The sequence below is a fragment of the Dipodomys spectabilis genome, unplaced genomic scaffold (assembly GCF_019054845.1).
Source record: "Dipodomys spectabilis isolate Male_0828 unplaced genomic scaffold, ASM1905484v1 ptg000068l, whole genome shotgun sequence".
NCBI lineage: Eukaryota > Metazoa > Chordata > Mammalia > Rodentia > Heteromyidae > Dipodomys > Dipodomys spectabilis.
Window position 1 is genome coordinate 626,208 of NW_024870745.1, and position 14,337 is coordinate 640,544.

General features: G+C 33.8%; 1 non-coding gene across 1 annotated transcript; it reads right to left on the bottom strand.

Moving 5' to 3' along the window:
• Positions 1-12,993: 12,993 nt before the first annotated feature.
• LOC122109110 lies at positions 12,994-13,099 on the bottom strand. The gene has a single exon (XR_006147676.1). It is a non-coding gene; the product is annotated as a U6 spliceosomal RNA (small nuclear RNA).
• Positions 13,100-14,337: the final 1,238 nt, after the last annotated feature.

The following is a 14,337-nucleotide window of genomic DNA, read 5'->3' on the forward strand; positions in this document are numbered from 1 at the left end:
CCTATCACTTCTGATCACAAATTCTCTTATGAGTGTGTATAGTATCTTTGAATAAATCACACGATTTGCAGGTACTTAACATCTTAAGGAAAGACAGTCTGCTTCTACATTTTTCATTCTATGTGACAAACCCTTATTTTTTGTTTCCCTGTTTGCTAAATAAATGTATTCCTGGAAACAGGATATTGACAGCAAATCTGAGTGTAATTTTTATTTTGTAAATTTCAAATAGAATGTAAACTTTGTATTGACTAGTCATTTTTTAAAAATGAGTGATATTCATGAACACAATATTTTGATGCTTTTAAGTTAATTGAGAATTGCATGGTAGTTCTTGTGTCTAATTGACTTAACCATTATATTATTCATGTATAAACATTGCATTGCACTTATTTATTTTTATATATAAAATAATTCCCAAGGGTTTACTTTAAAGTGATAATAGGGGAGTTGTCCTCATGCTCCAAACTTTATATTTACTTCAGTAAAAATAGTAGAAACACATGATGTTTACTGAAGCAATTTAAAAGCTGAGAACGCATTTCTAAAGAGACTGGATTTATTGATTAAAGCATAGAATAGCGTAAAAAAGTCAGGTTTCTTGCTTTAGACTGCATAAATTTCATATGAATGTAACTAAAGATGAGATGAATATAAATTCATATTTATATTACTGAGATTTACATCACAACATAAGCAATATAAGTATTTTAAGGAAGTGGTCATTCAAAGCCCTAGATACATAATGGATGAATAATGGAATTGAAAATAGCAAAGGGAAAACAATTTAACATGCAGCTATTATGATTTTATAATACTAATATGGAAGTAATGGAGCTTTTCCCTTTCTGAAGAACGTTTAGCCAGTAATTTCAATGTAAGTCATCAATTGTAATGAGTCTAAAGTCTTTTCCTCCGAGATATCCAAGAGTACTATAGTCATCCTCTGAAGAGTAAATAAGTAATTATTTTCATTAGCTTTGCTTAATATTAATTTACTTGTAGTAAATAGGTTTAAAAGTCTTCTCTTTCTCTCAATTTAATAACATACATTTCTATTTCTTCTTAAAAGCCTGAAATCACTATTTCAAAGTAGCATAAGCAGGAAAACAAAATAACCTGACACAACAATCACAAATCCTAAATTATTTGAAAAAATCCACAATATAAAAAATAAATCTGAGGAAGAGGAAAAAAAATGACAGAATAACAACAGAAAATTTTCCTAGCTATCTCTAATAAAACAGAGATTTAGAGTCGTAGCAGGTACTCCACAGCTAGAGGGTCACATGAAATCAGCTATAATTATAGATATGCAGCTATAAATATAGATATAATTATAGACATACAATTCATAAGAAGGTTTTATACTGTCTTCACAAGAAAAGAGAAATCTATGAAAAGGTGCCACCCAGGAACACATTGGGCAACACATTCAAAAGCACATGTGCAGTGTGGAAATAAAAGGCAACATGGAAAAAAAAAAACAGGAACAGAAGTGTACATCAGAGAAAGCCACATCCATATACATAGACAATTTGCCATACCACTGGACAGTCCAAATGGTCACTGGAACCACAAATATTAACATCACAACATCTCACCACAACTGATTTCTATTCCTACACTTAGTGGACTTGACAAAAATGCAATTCCAGAAAAACACATTACAACTGGAAGCCAAACCAAGACCCTGCAAATCAACTAAGAACATAGAGAGTCACCTATTAATATCATAGATCCCCTTAAAGAAAACCTCCAAATGGACAGAAAAAAATCAGAAAAATACAAAAAAGTAATGTCAAAGTAGTATTATTCATACAGTAAATATCCAGGCATTAGAATAGACAATCAAGGACGTAGAAGATAGTTATCAAAATGTATTACACATACTGCTGGAAAATGTGATTAATGGAAAGATAGAAAACTTCTACAAGGAAAATTGTGAACAAGATGAGACCAACCAGTCATTAGCAAAATAATTCATGGAGACTTCAAACAGAAAGATAAATAAATTCTGAGAAGGCAAGGGAGTCCAAGAAAAAATGGATGCCTAGTTAAAAGATATGGCATAAGACACAGTTAAGAAAACAATCCTTACATCTCCCCCAACCAAAGAAAAAAATGTCCAGAAAGTTCATACAAGACCTACAACAAAGCTTTAATAAAGAGACAGAACCCCTAAAAAATGACCAATTAGAAGACAGGGAACTAAAAAATCAAAGTAGAAGTCTCCACAGCAAATAGATGACATTGAAGATAATCTCAGGGTCAAAGACAGAATAGATCTAATAGGAAAGAGGAAATAATCATTTAGAACAAATCCAAGAAATAAGAAATGATCTTGCCAGAACTTCAAGACTCAGTTAGAAGATCAAATTTCGGGGAGATAGGTATCAAGAAGGAGAAGAGCAAGATACTAAATGGATGGGAAGCATATTACAGAATTCTAGCAGAGAACAGGCCAAAAAACCAACTAGATAGGCTCATTCAAAGAAGAGAAGCCTTTAGAAACCAATCAGAATTCTAGAACTGAACAATCCACCACCACATCATAATCCATTAGAGGATTATTAAAGATCAAGGAAAGGATTCTTAAAGATGCCATAGTGAAAAGATTAATTATTTATAAAGGATATACAGTCAGAATAAATACAGATTTCTTAACTGATATGGTAAAAAGGAGAGCCTGGCATTATATGTGACAAACATTAAAGGTAAACAACTACCAACCATGAATACGTTCCCAAGCCAAACTCTCCTTTACATTTAAAGGATATATAAACATATTTCATGACAAAGAAAACTTGAAACAAAATATGTCCACCAAATTATCAGAATAGAATATGATTAAATATATCCTACATAGAGAAGATCAAGAAGAGGAACTGGTCATATAAAATGTTCCCTACCAGAAAACAAGGTAAATATATTAAGAGTAGATGAGGGACAGCTCCTAACAACAGGTGTATAATATAGCAGGACTTATCAGATATTTCTGTCTTAACTCTCAATATCAATGGACATAAATTTCCAAATAGAAGACATAGATTAGATAGTTGTATCAAAAACCAAGATGCATCCATGTAGTATCTATGAGGGACACATTATCAAATGCATTCTATGAAGCTAGAATTAGACTCCTCCCCAAATCACATAGGGACTTACCAAAGAAAGAGAACTATGAACCAAACTCTTTGATAAGCATTGATGCAGAACTTCTTAATAAAATTCTCACTAACCAATTTCAGCAACTAACAAAAAAATCATATGTTATGATCAAATAGGAATCATCTTGGATATGATTTGAGTCAATATTCTTGTCAGTAAACATAATACAAACCATCTGCAAAAGCAGGGACAAGAAACACATGATCGTCAATAGGGATGTAGAAATAGCTTTTAACAAGCTCCAATACCCCTTTATGATTAAAAGGTCTGGGAACCTAGGAATGCATGGAACATTCCTCAATATTAAACTGAGTATGTATATGACACAGATAATTAGCATTTACCTAAGGGTGGAAGCATGAAGACATTAACATGAGGAATGAGAAAAGGATGTCCACTCTCTACTACTCGTCAATATGGTAGTGGACTTTCTTGCAAGAGCAATAGACAAGAGAAAAACATAAAGCAGATCCAAATAGGGAAGGAGTAAAACTATCCCATTTTACAATTGAAATGATCCTGTATTTAAAGGACCCTGTGGATTCCTCCCTCTAGTTAGTAAAGGTGATGCTAACCTTCAGCAATGTAGCAGGGTATAAAAACCACAAGAATCAGTAGTTTTTCTGTTACCAACAATGGGAAGATCCACGCTGAAATCCAAAAAACAACCTCATATGTACTAGCCTCAAAATCAAATCAAAGCTAAACAAAACAATACAACAACAACAAAACTAGGAATTAATTAATTTATCTAAAATTGTGAAGGCCCTATATGTGAAAACTTTAAAAATATAAACAGGGAAATTGAAGGAGATTCAAAGAAATAGAAAGTATTTCAATGTTCCTGGTTGGAAGAATTAACATTTTGAAAACTGCAATACTTCCTCTAAACAATTGGCAATGCAATACTCATCAAAATCCCAACAATATTCTTCAAAGTAGAAGAGAAGCAATGCAACTATAATATGGAATTACAAAATTACAGATGAAACAGAATGCTTAGAAATGAATACATGGGCCTATAGTCATCTTACCAACACAAACGCTCACACACACACACACACACACACACACACACACACACACACACACACACACACACAATGGAATTATATTCACCCATCAGAAAGATGACTTTTCACCAGTAGTAAGGAAAATGAAAGGTTTGGGAAAATTAAATTAAGAGAAAAGACAAAGTAATGCAGACTCAGAGCAATATAGGTTTCATGGATTCATTCATTTATGATAGCTAGAAGATGCTTACAAATCTATAAGCAAACAAGACAGATTCTACCTCGTCCATTAGAATGGCCATTACTAAGAAAATTAACTATAGCAAATTCTGGCATGGATGTAGCCAATTGGGAACTCTATTACACTGTTGGTGGGAAATTAAACATGTTCAACCACTGTGGAAGGCAGTACGGAGTTTCCTGAAAAGAGCAAATATGGATCTCCCTTAAGACTCAGTAATTCCCCTCATGGGCAGTAATCCAATAAATAACAAACAAGCTCACATGAAAGCTACCAGCATAACCGTATTCAGGTCTCAGGCCCAGAGTTCAAGGACTGGAAAAATGTTACCACTGCTGGTATTTGTTTCCGTAAATATGAACCGTTTTATATAAGATACCAAATCAATCTATTTGCAGTAGCTAGATTAGGACTTAAATGTTAGTGGGTGATAAAATGGCTCCTTTGTTGAATGTTAGGAAGAGATGTAGGTAGTCCATGACAGGGAGATTTTGTTGTTGTTGTTGTTCTAGGGGCTTGAAGTCTGGACTTGGACACTGTCCCTGAACTCTTCAACTCAAGGTGAGTGTTCTACCACTTGAGTGACAGTGCCACTTCTGGTTTTCTGATGGTTAAATGGAAATAAGAGTCTCAGGGTCTATCCTGCCCAGGCTGGTTTTGAACTGTAGTCCTCAGATCTCAGCTTCCTGAGTAGCTAGGATTACAGCTGTGAGCTACTGGCACCAGGTAAAAATGGGGGATTTTTAGAAATGAAAATCCACCTCTTCACCTGTGTCTAAACCTCAGATATTACTATTAGAACACTTCACCTTCACCTCATTTCATCAGACATTTGTAAATTTTCTCTTTTCCTTCATGTGGGAATACTGCAGTCAATATCAACTCAGCTGGGGGACTGGATCAATTGTATGGTAATTGTTAGAACCTAATTTAAGAACTTTTACATCAGAAGAAATGAAACACTCACTTGGAATAATTGTTTTCTCTTTTTATTACAAATCTGTGCTTGATTATTCCCTAATGTGATATTGGACTTCCTAATAGAGTGATAAAATTTTCTTTATTTTCAACCTTCTCCCACATGTGGTCAAATATTTAAGAATTCAAAGATTTGCACTGAAAATTGATTAAGCTGACTTCTAAGAAAATGTGCATTTCTGGAATTTGGTCTTCTGTCATGTTCTTACATGCACAAGCTTTCTATGATTTATTTGTACTACAAGGAATTCTACTTTCCAATCTTTGTGTGACCAATTTTAGTCTGATCAGTCTTTCTGATCCTCTCTCTGGAGTCTTATTTGAGTGTGCCTCATAAAAAAGATATTAGTTATCAGCTAAATTATTCTCAGCTTCTGTTTTTTGCCTGACTTCTTGTAGGCTGTGATAGCAACCCTGCCTGGCTGTGCTTACTGGAGTGTGTGTGTGTGTGTGTGTGTGTGTGTGTGTGTGTGTGTGTGTTTTGTTTTAGATATCTAGGATTACTATTCAAGGTAGTAGTTTCTCTGGGCCCCTGTGATCCCCTGGTCTAGAGTCAATGAGTTATACTCCTTAGGATACAAAGAACAACTGACTAAATTCCTGTTAATTGTCTCAAAATGAGGCAATCAGGCATCCTTGCAAAGCCATCAATAATACTTTGTAACCACTTACAGAAGTCGTCTATCAAGATGGCTTTTCAAAGTTGACTGTGAAAAATATTCATTTCTAAGTAGGCACCATAAAGCAGATCACATTCCTGGGATCAGACTTTTGGAAGGAAGGTTCCCCTTCCTTCCGTCTCTTATGATAGTTCAAACCATAATATTCTTCAGTTGTGGCCAGCCTGGAGCACATATTCCCAAGAATATTCTGTAAATACGGGGTAAATACTTGTCTCCTACAGACTGATTTATCTTGCTTTTATCTGTTGTTATTTTCATTACTTCAAACACATGGATAATTTATATTGGGATTAGACAAAGGATTAATGGAATAAACATTCAGTTTACTTTCATATATCCAATATAATACACTTAACCCGTAATGGACAAATAAATTCAACTCTAGAAACAATGTCAGGAATATAAAATAAGCTTTAATACGTATAATCTGGCACACATAAACCATCATCTACAGAAAAATTCAGTCTCTCTGTAAATATTTATTTGGTATGAAATAATAAAAATTTAATTAATGAATATCACTTTTAATTATCATCTGAAATAGTCCTCGTGTATATAATTGTAAATAATTTTATAAATGTCACCTAGACAAGAATTTAACATGCATGTAGAAATCAAATTTCCACAATTTAAGCTATATGAGAGGGATCGTACCCTCGTGTACTCTGTGGTGTGAATTTTGCCACAGTGCTGAACCCTTCCAAATAATACCAAGGGTCATGTGTAATAATTTATTATTTGATGTTAAGATGATTGCTAAGTGTAGAATACACTTTGAATTATTACATTAACTCACAGAAATGAAGCAATGATTTGTTATTTGTTTAAATTCTAATGCTTCTCAATTTTACAATTCATTAAATATATTATTAAAATTATTTTCACTTTCTTCTTTTCTATAGCTGATGAAATTAAAATTATATATTAAACATTCAATGTTAAGAAATCAATAATAAGTAAACTATTATTAAAATGATATACTATTAAACTGTGATTTGAATTATACTTCTAACAAATTGTGATGTAAACAAGTCAATAGAATTAAGGGTGATCATTTTTAAACTTAGCAGCTTGCTATTTTTTTTTATTTTATTTTTTGGGTCCGATCGTGGGGCCTGAACTCTGGGCCTGGGCGCTATACCTCATCATTTCAGCTCAAGGCTAGCGCTCTACAACTTGAGACCCAGCACCACTTCCAGCTTTTTTCTTTTTGCTTATGTGGTGCTGAGGAATCGAACCCAGGGCCTCAGGCATACAAGGTAAGCATTCTAGCACTGAGCCACCTTTCCAGGCCAGCAGCTTGTTATTTGTTTCCTAATTGTGTCATTTGTTATTCTTGGTCCAAGTCATCTCTTCATCTTAATTGTTTAGTTTTCTATTTTATCTCAATTGGTTTGCTGATTGTGCGTTTTGTTTTCCCTTTTTAATGACCGACATGAGGCTGAAAATCTGTATGCTAGTTTATTACTTCCTACATTAAAGTCAAATTGCTGCTCTCCACAGCTGTTCTACTCTACGATGCTACAGTATTTCCCCCACTCCCATCTCCTGTATTGCTGCTCTCATATATTTTATTTTATTTTTTATTTAAATTTTATTGTCAAGGTAATGTACAGATGGGATATAGTTACATAAGTAAGGTAATTAATTTATTTCTTTTCTAACTTGTTAACCTTTCCCCTATTTTTCCCTCTCTTCACTCCCAACGCCCCCCCCAAGATTATTTACAACATATTGACTTGTGATTACCACTGTTGCATAGGTTCCCCTTTGTCCTTTGTCTCACCATTTTGTTTCTTTTTTCTTTTCCTTCCCTAGTTCAGACCAACATATTTAAAATACCCAGGGTATCAAAATCAAATACAGTGACTACAGGGGATAAACCTTAGGTGGGGAAAACACAAAAGCATAAAAAGAAATCACAGTACATTAAGAACAACAACAACAAAGAACATGTCTTGGAGTTCATTTCACTTAGAATCACCTTATACAATCATATGTACATAGCTATTGAACTATTCTGCTCATCTACTAAGATTATCCTTGATGTACCCAATAATGCTCCCCTATTACCCAGTAATCCCACTTCTGGGCATATAACCAGGTGATCACAAACAAGGCCACAGTAAAGCTACTACTGTGTATCACAGTAATATTTACCAAAAATGACACACACACACTCTCTCTCTCTCTCTCTCTCTCACACACACACACACACCCACACACACACATGCACAGATAAACACACATGGAAAACTATGCTTCAATCACAAAGAATGTGACCACCTCATTTGTAAGGAAATGAAAGATCTTGGAAAAAATTATATTAGTGAAGTAAGCCAGACTTAAAGACACATAGGTCCCACGGTTTCCTTTATTTGTAATAATTAGTTTACATGAATGATAATCTCATGTATTTTAATTTGACATTTTGTTCTATGTTGAGCGCGCAACATTATTGCTATATTTTTTGTTATTATTTCTGCAAATAGGCAGGTATACTTAAAGAATTACATTCATCTTATCCATTATTGAAGGAAGAACAATTAAAAGAGTAACCACTACTAGGAAGAACAACTCCTACTTAGCTTCATTCCTATGTAAGGCCAATGTTGTCCCCTGTATCCTCATGTTGTACATTACAACTCTATACCTGGTCATAATGTATACCTAGTATCTTATGCATTGTGAACTAAATGCCCCAACTAAATGCTTTATTTTAAAAAAAAATTCTGTCAATGTTTGAGGATGGTTTGTGTGTGTGTGTGTGTGTGTGTGTGTGTGTGTGTGTGTGTATGTTTACAAAGATCAGAACATAACATTTTTCTTCATTTCGAATACATCTTACAGGTCATTGTAAGTTGTGGCTAATGGGAGCAGTCTCTTGTTATTTTAAGGATGAAACAGAAAAAGATATTTGTGCATGTAACACAGTTGCTTTATTAGTGTCGTTGAACACTGAACATCGATTTACATCTTGGCTGTTGTTGTGAATAATGTGAATAACAATGAACTACAGATATATTTACGAGTTACCCAGAGAGAAATAATCACATGATTGGTGGGTCAGATGATATTTCAAGTATGATTTCTTTAGAAAACTACATACTACTTTCTACAAGGAGAATACTAACCTGGATTTTGTCCAAGAGTAGAAAATTTCCTTTTCTTCACACTCTCACCAACATGATTACCTTTTATTCAAAAGGGAATAAAGGGCAAATTTTTACTATCTTCAGTACCCTAGACTGGCTTAAGACCGAAATCCAACCTCCTAAATGCTTGGAATTACAAACTTTTACCACCACACCTGGTTCCTTTGATTTTTTTTGATGAGTTATAATAGTTATAAAGTAGTATCATAGTAATTTTGAATTACATTTCTCTAATGACTTCTTCTCACAGCATTAAGCCAGCACAGAAGTTGTATTAATCACAACTGTGTAAACCCACTGGTGATATAGAGGGCTTTATGGAAAACATGTCTATTCCAACTTTTGTCCATTTTTAATCAAGTTTCTTGTTAATCTCATCTTTAATCTCTCTATACAAAAATAATTAATTCAAGGTACTAAAAAGTAAAAAATTAAGCAACTCCTAACATTTTTCAATTTTCAATAACATGATATTGCTTAAATCATTTTCTGTTTATGCTTGAGACTATATAACAATTTATTTAGACCTTTTACATATCTATATATATTTTATTTATTTTACATTGATTGCTCTTTCCAAAGCCTGCGTGTCTAATTTTGGTTTCTTTCAGTCTTAAGAAGTTCAGATTTCAAACTCAAGAATAAATGGATGTAAGCAAACAAAAAAATACAGTTCCTCTCATCTGATAATGCCTCTACAAGAATGAGAAAAGAGTTCATCATTCTAAGGACCCTTAATTCTTAAGATAACATTTGCTATAATGCTAATGTTATTACCATTTTAGTGTTGGGAAAAATTGTAATTAAAGGCACTAAGTGCATGGCCCAAGACACACAGTGAGGAAGGAAATGAGTCAAGTTTTCCAAAAGTCTTCCAGCCATACACAAAAGGTAGATAAATTCTCTCCATTCACTGATACTCTCAATTCAATATTCATACTGTCCAAGAAACAATAGCATAGCAATTATTGCCCATGGTAATTGTTTTCTATTACATTTTGTCTTCAACACAGACTGTGTTGGTGACATTGGATTATCATGCACAGAGCTGAGCTTATAAATTATGGTCCAAAGAGAGGCAAATTTCTTCTGTCCCATAGTTCCAGTATCATTTTTAAAAAGTACTAAATCTTTTAAATATCATCACTTACTGTATTTTAATAATTCAAGAATGAAAAATTTCACATATAATCACTCCAAAATGCTTTAAGACTAGGAGATGATAAAACAGGCCTCTGTGAAGTAAATTTTTTTCTACTTTTAAAATTATTCTGAAAGCCTGGTACTGGTTTGTCACACCTGTAATCCTAACTACTCGGGAAACCTACTAAGGAGCCTGAGATCTGTGGATAATATTGGGAAGCCAACAGGACAAAATAAATTCATGAGATTATTTTTCAAAATTTTAACGAAATAGCAAAGGGCCAGGAATGGAGATGTAGCTCATATAATAACTCACCAATCTAGAGAGAAAGACGTAGCGAGATGTTGAAGCCCTGATTTCAAACTCTGAGCATGCCAACACGCAGGAATGCACACACACTCACTTTTTCAAAATATCTTCATATCAGTGTTTTGCATTAATTTCTTTGTTAACGATATTATATGGGTAAAATGGGCTTCATATACTCTTCCATCTCAAAACATTTTTATACATTTTTGTTGTAAAAATACTGTACAGAGGGGTTATAGTTATATGAGCAAAGTAATAAGTACATTTCCTATCAAGCATTGTTACCTCCTCCTTTGTTTTTCCCCCACCATTCCTTCCCTTACACCTCCACAAGTACACTCCTCATACCCCAAAGCCCCACCAAATGTCCCTAGCCTAAATTGTAAAGTTCGTTTTTCAAAATAATGTCTTGTGCATCTATTGTTATACAATGGGTCAAACAGTATTCCTATTTAAGCATGTTGTTTTTTTCCTTTCCCTCCACAAATTAGAGAAGTGTACATTCAAAATGCGGGTGCACCAACATCAAATAAAGTGAAAACAGGGTTATACTGTTGGGGAGGAACGTATAAAAAAGAAAAACAATCAAAATGAACTTTATAAATATTATAAATATGTGAGAAACAACAGCAAGAAAGAAAAAAAAAACACTTGTGTCTATATCTTGGGGGTTATTTAGCTTAACATCAACTTATCTAGTCATATACACATAGGCTTTCAACTTTTCTGCTTATCCCAGACATATACTAGTTATTGCAAATAAGGGATACCATGGGACCTATGTTTCTTTGGACTTGGCTTACATCAGTTAATATAATTTTTTTCCAAGTCTTTCCATTTCCTAACAAATTGAGCGATGTCATTCTTTCTGATGGAGGCATAGAATTAATATACACACACACACACGCACACACACACACACATATATATGTATATATATATGTGTGTGTGTGTATGTGCGTGTGTGTGTACACACAAATACACACAGAACATTTTCCTTTTTTGTTTTTTAGAGCAACTTAGTTTTCCACCTTCATCATTTTTTCAAATGTTTTTATTGTGATTAAGTGGTTACAAATTTCCCAAATTTCACAATATTGTGGGATAGTGATGCTTAGTTTAAGTCACAAACACATTCTACTTCGATGGAGCAAATTGTCTATTATGGTCTACAACATTTATGAATTCTATGAGCTTTGCAATAGAGTTATTTCTTCCATATGTAAACTTTTTTGTTTTGAAATATGTATATTTCTTTTGTATTGCATAGCATCAGCTGTTCCCTCTTTCCCACTTGTTCCCTCCCTCCCTCCAGTGACATTGAGTTGCTCAGTTCATTTTGGTCAATGTCCAGCACAGCTGATGGATCCCACTGTTGTATGTTTTCCCCTGATTCCCTCTAGTTCTGTGTCGTCCTCCTGGTTTCCCTTCAGTGTGCACATATGACGGGCAGAATGGGGTTATTTAGTAGTGATTCGACCAGATGAGTGGAAGTTCTTGGTTTCTTAAGTGTTGTTAATTTTGTCATATCACCTTACATTTTGGATTTAACATCTGCTTATCACGGAGACCATGTGCCATTTGTCTCTTTGCTTTTGGCTTAACTCGCTCAACATGATTTCCTGTAGCTTGATTGATTTCCCTACTAATGCCATTATTTTGTCCTTTCTAATGGCTGGAAAATATTCCGTTGTGTATAGTTACCACAGTTTTTTGATCCATTCATCTCTGGTGGGACATATGGGTTGTTTTCATAACCTGGCTATTGTGAACAGTGCTGTAATAAACATGGAAGTGCATTTGTCCTTGAATATTGGTACCTGTTATTCAGGATAGATGCCTAGAAGTGGTATGAGTGGGCCATAAGGAAGGTCAATATTTATCTTTCTGAGGACTCACCAGACTGCTTTCCAAAGTGGTTGTGTAAGTGTACATTCACACACACACACACACACACACACACACAGAGCGAGAGAGAGAGAGAGACAGAGAGAGAGAGAGAGAGAACATTTTCTTGATCCATTCTTCTACTGAGCAGCATCAGGGTTGGTTCCATATCTTAGCTATGGAAAATAATGCTACAATAAACATTGTTGTGGTGGTAGTTTTAGTATGGACTGGTTTGTGATCATTTGGGAGAATGCCCAAAAGTGGGATTGCTGTATAATAGGGAGCTCTATGTGGAGGCTTTTGAGGAACCTCCAAACTGCTTTCCAAAGTGGACGAACAAGTTTGCACTCCCACCAAGAATGCCGTAGGCTTCCCTTCTGGCTATATCCCTTCCAGCATCTGTTGTTGTAAAAATATGGAACGATTCACTAATTTGTACATCATCCTTGTGCAGGGACCATGCTAATCTTCTCTGTATGTTCCAATTTTAGTGTATGTGCAGCCAAATTGAGCACAAAACATTTTTTATATATAAAAAGTAATTGATTTTCTTAAACTAGACAATTCAACAAAAATAAGTTCAAAAGAATTGTGAAATTTTAGAACCATGTGTTTCTTATATAAGCACACATTTAAGAATAAAGTCAAGATTGACATATCAAAAACAAAATAATTCCAGATATTTGTTGTTCATGAGATTTGTAGGAGGAGGAGTTCAATTATTCTACAAAAGGCACTTGTCATAATGATCATTGCAGCAAATGTTAAGGTTTGTTAAAAGTTTTAATGTTTTAAATATGTTTAATTTTGGGATTTGCTTATATATGGCAAAATTAAGTCATAAAAATTTTTGATAACGTATATAATATTTCTGGTAGCATGTACTAGTAAGTATGTACATTTCAGATTTTATAGAAACTTTACTAATGAGAAGTTGCAAAGACTGTGTAAAGAAGCAGAGTGAAGAGTTAAGATTTTAAGTACACAGTTTCTGTTAAATCTTTAGGGCTCCTTTACGTTATATGTTAGTGATGAACAAATAATGATATAATCCACATACAAATGATGAGATGAACTATAAATAGTAATCTTAGTGAGTAAATTTAAAGGCTACTTATAACTTTATCCAGTTTTAAATGTACAGGAATATGAGAAAATAGTAAACTCTACTATGTACACTTCAAATACTGAAAACCCTGGTAATTGTTTTGTTTTTTATTTTAGTAATCATTAATATTTAATTATTGTTTTCTTTATTTATAACAACTTTTGTGAGTCATGATTAAGAGGTACTTTGAGAATATTATTGGGATGGCCACACAATTTTTCATAGGTGCATGTGAATTTACAAAGAGCAAAACTAAAAACAAAATATTGATTAAAAATTATATCAAGTAGAGTCTGAATCAGGAGTGTTGATAAATGTCCACACCTAAAATCTTAACCCTAGGCTGGAGCATCTTATTTAAATATTGTTGAGAATTTCAAGACTTCCTTTATGTAGGGCCCTTAGAAGTATGTACAGCATGCATGTGTACAAAGCCAGTGACAACAGACAAATATGACTAAGTTTCCCCAAAAGGAATCTATGAAGTCAATAGTTATCTTCCCAAGCAGATGAAAAAATGCGTCCAAAATGATTCAGTGCCCCTACATTTGTGGAGTTATTTAAGTTATGGATTCTTTGTTAGACATATTCTTTTCTTTTAAAAATTGTCAAATATTAGTTTATAATAAACTTTGTCTAGTATTT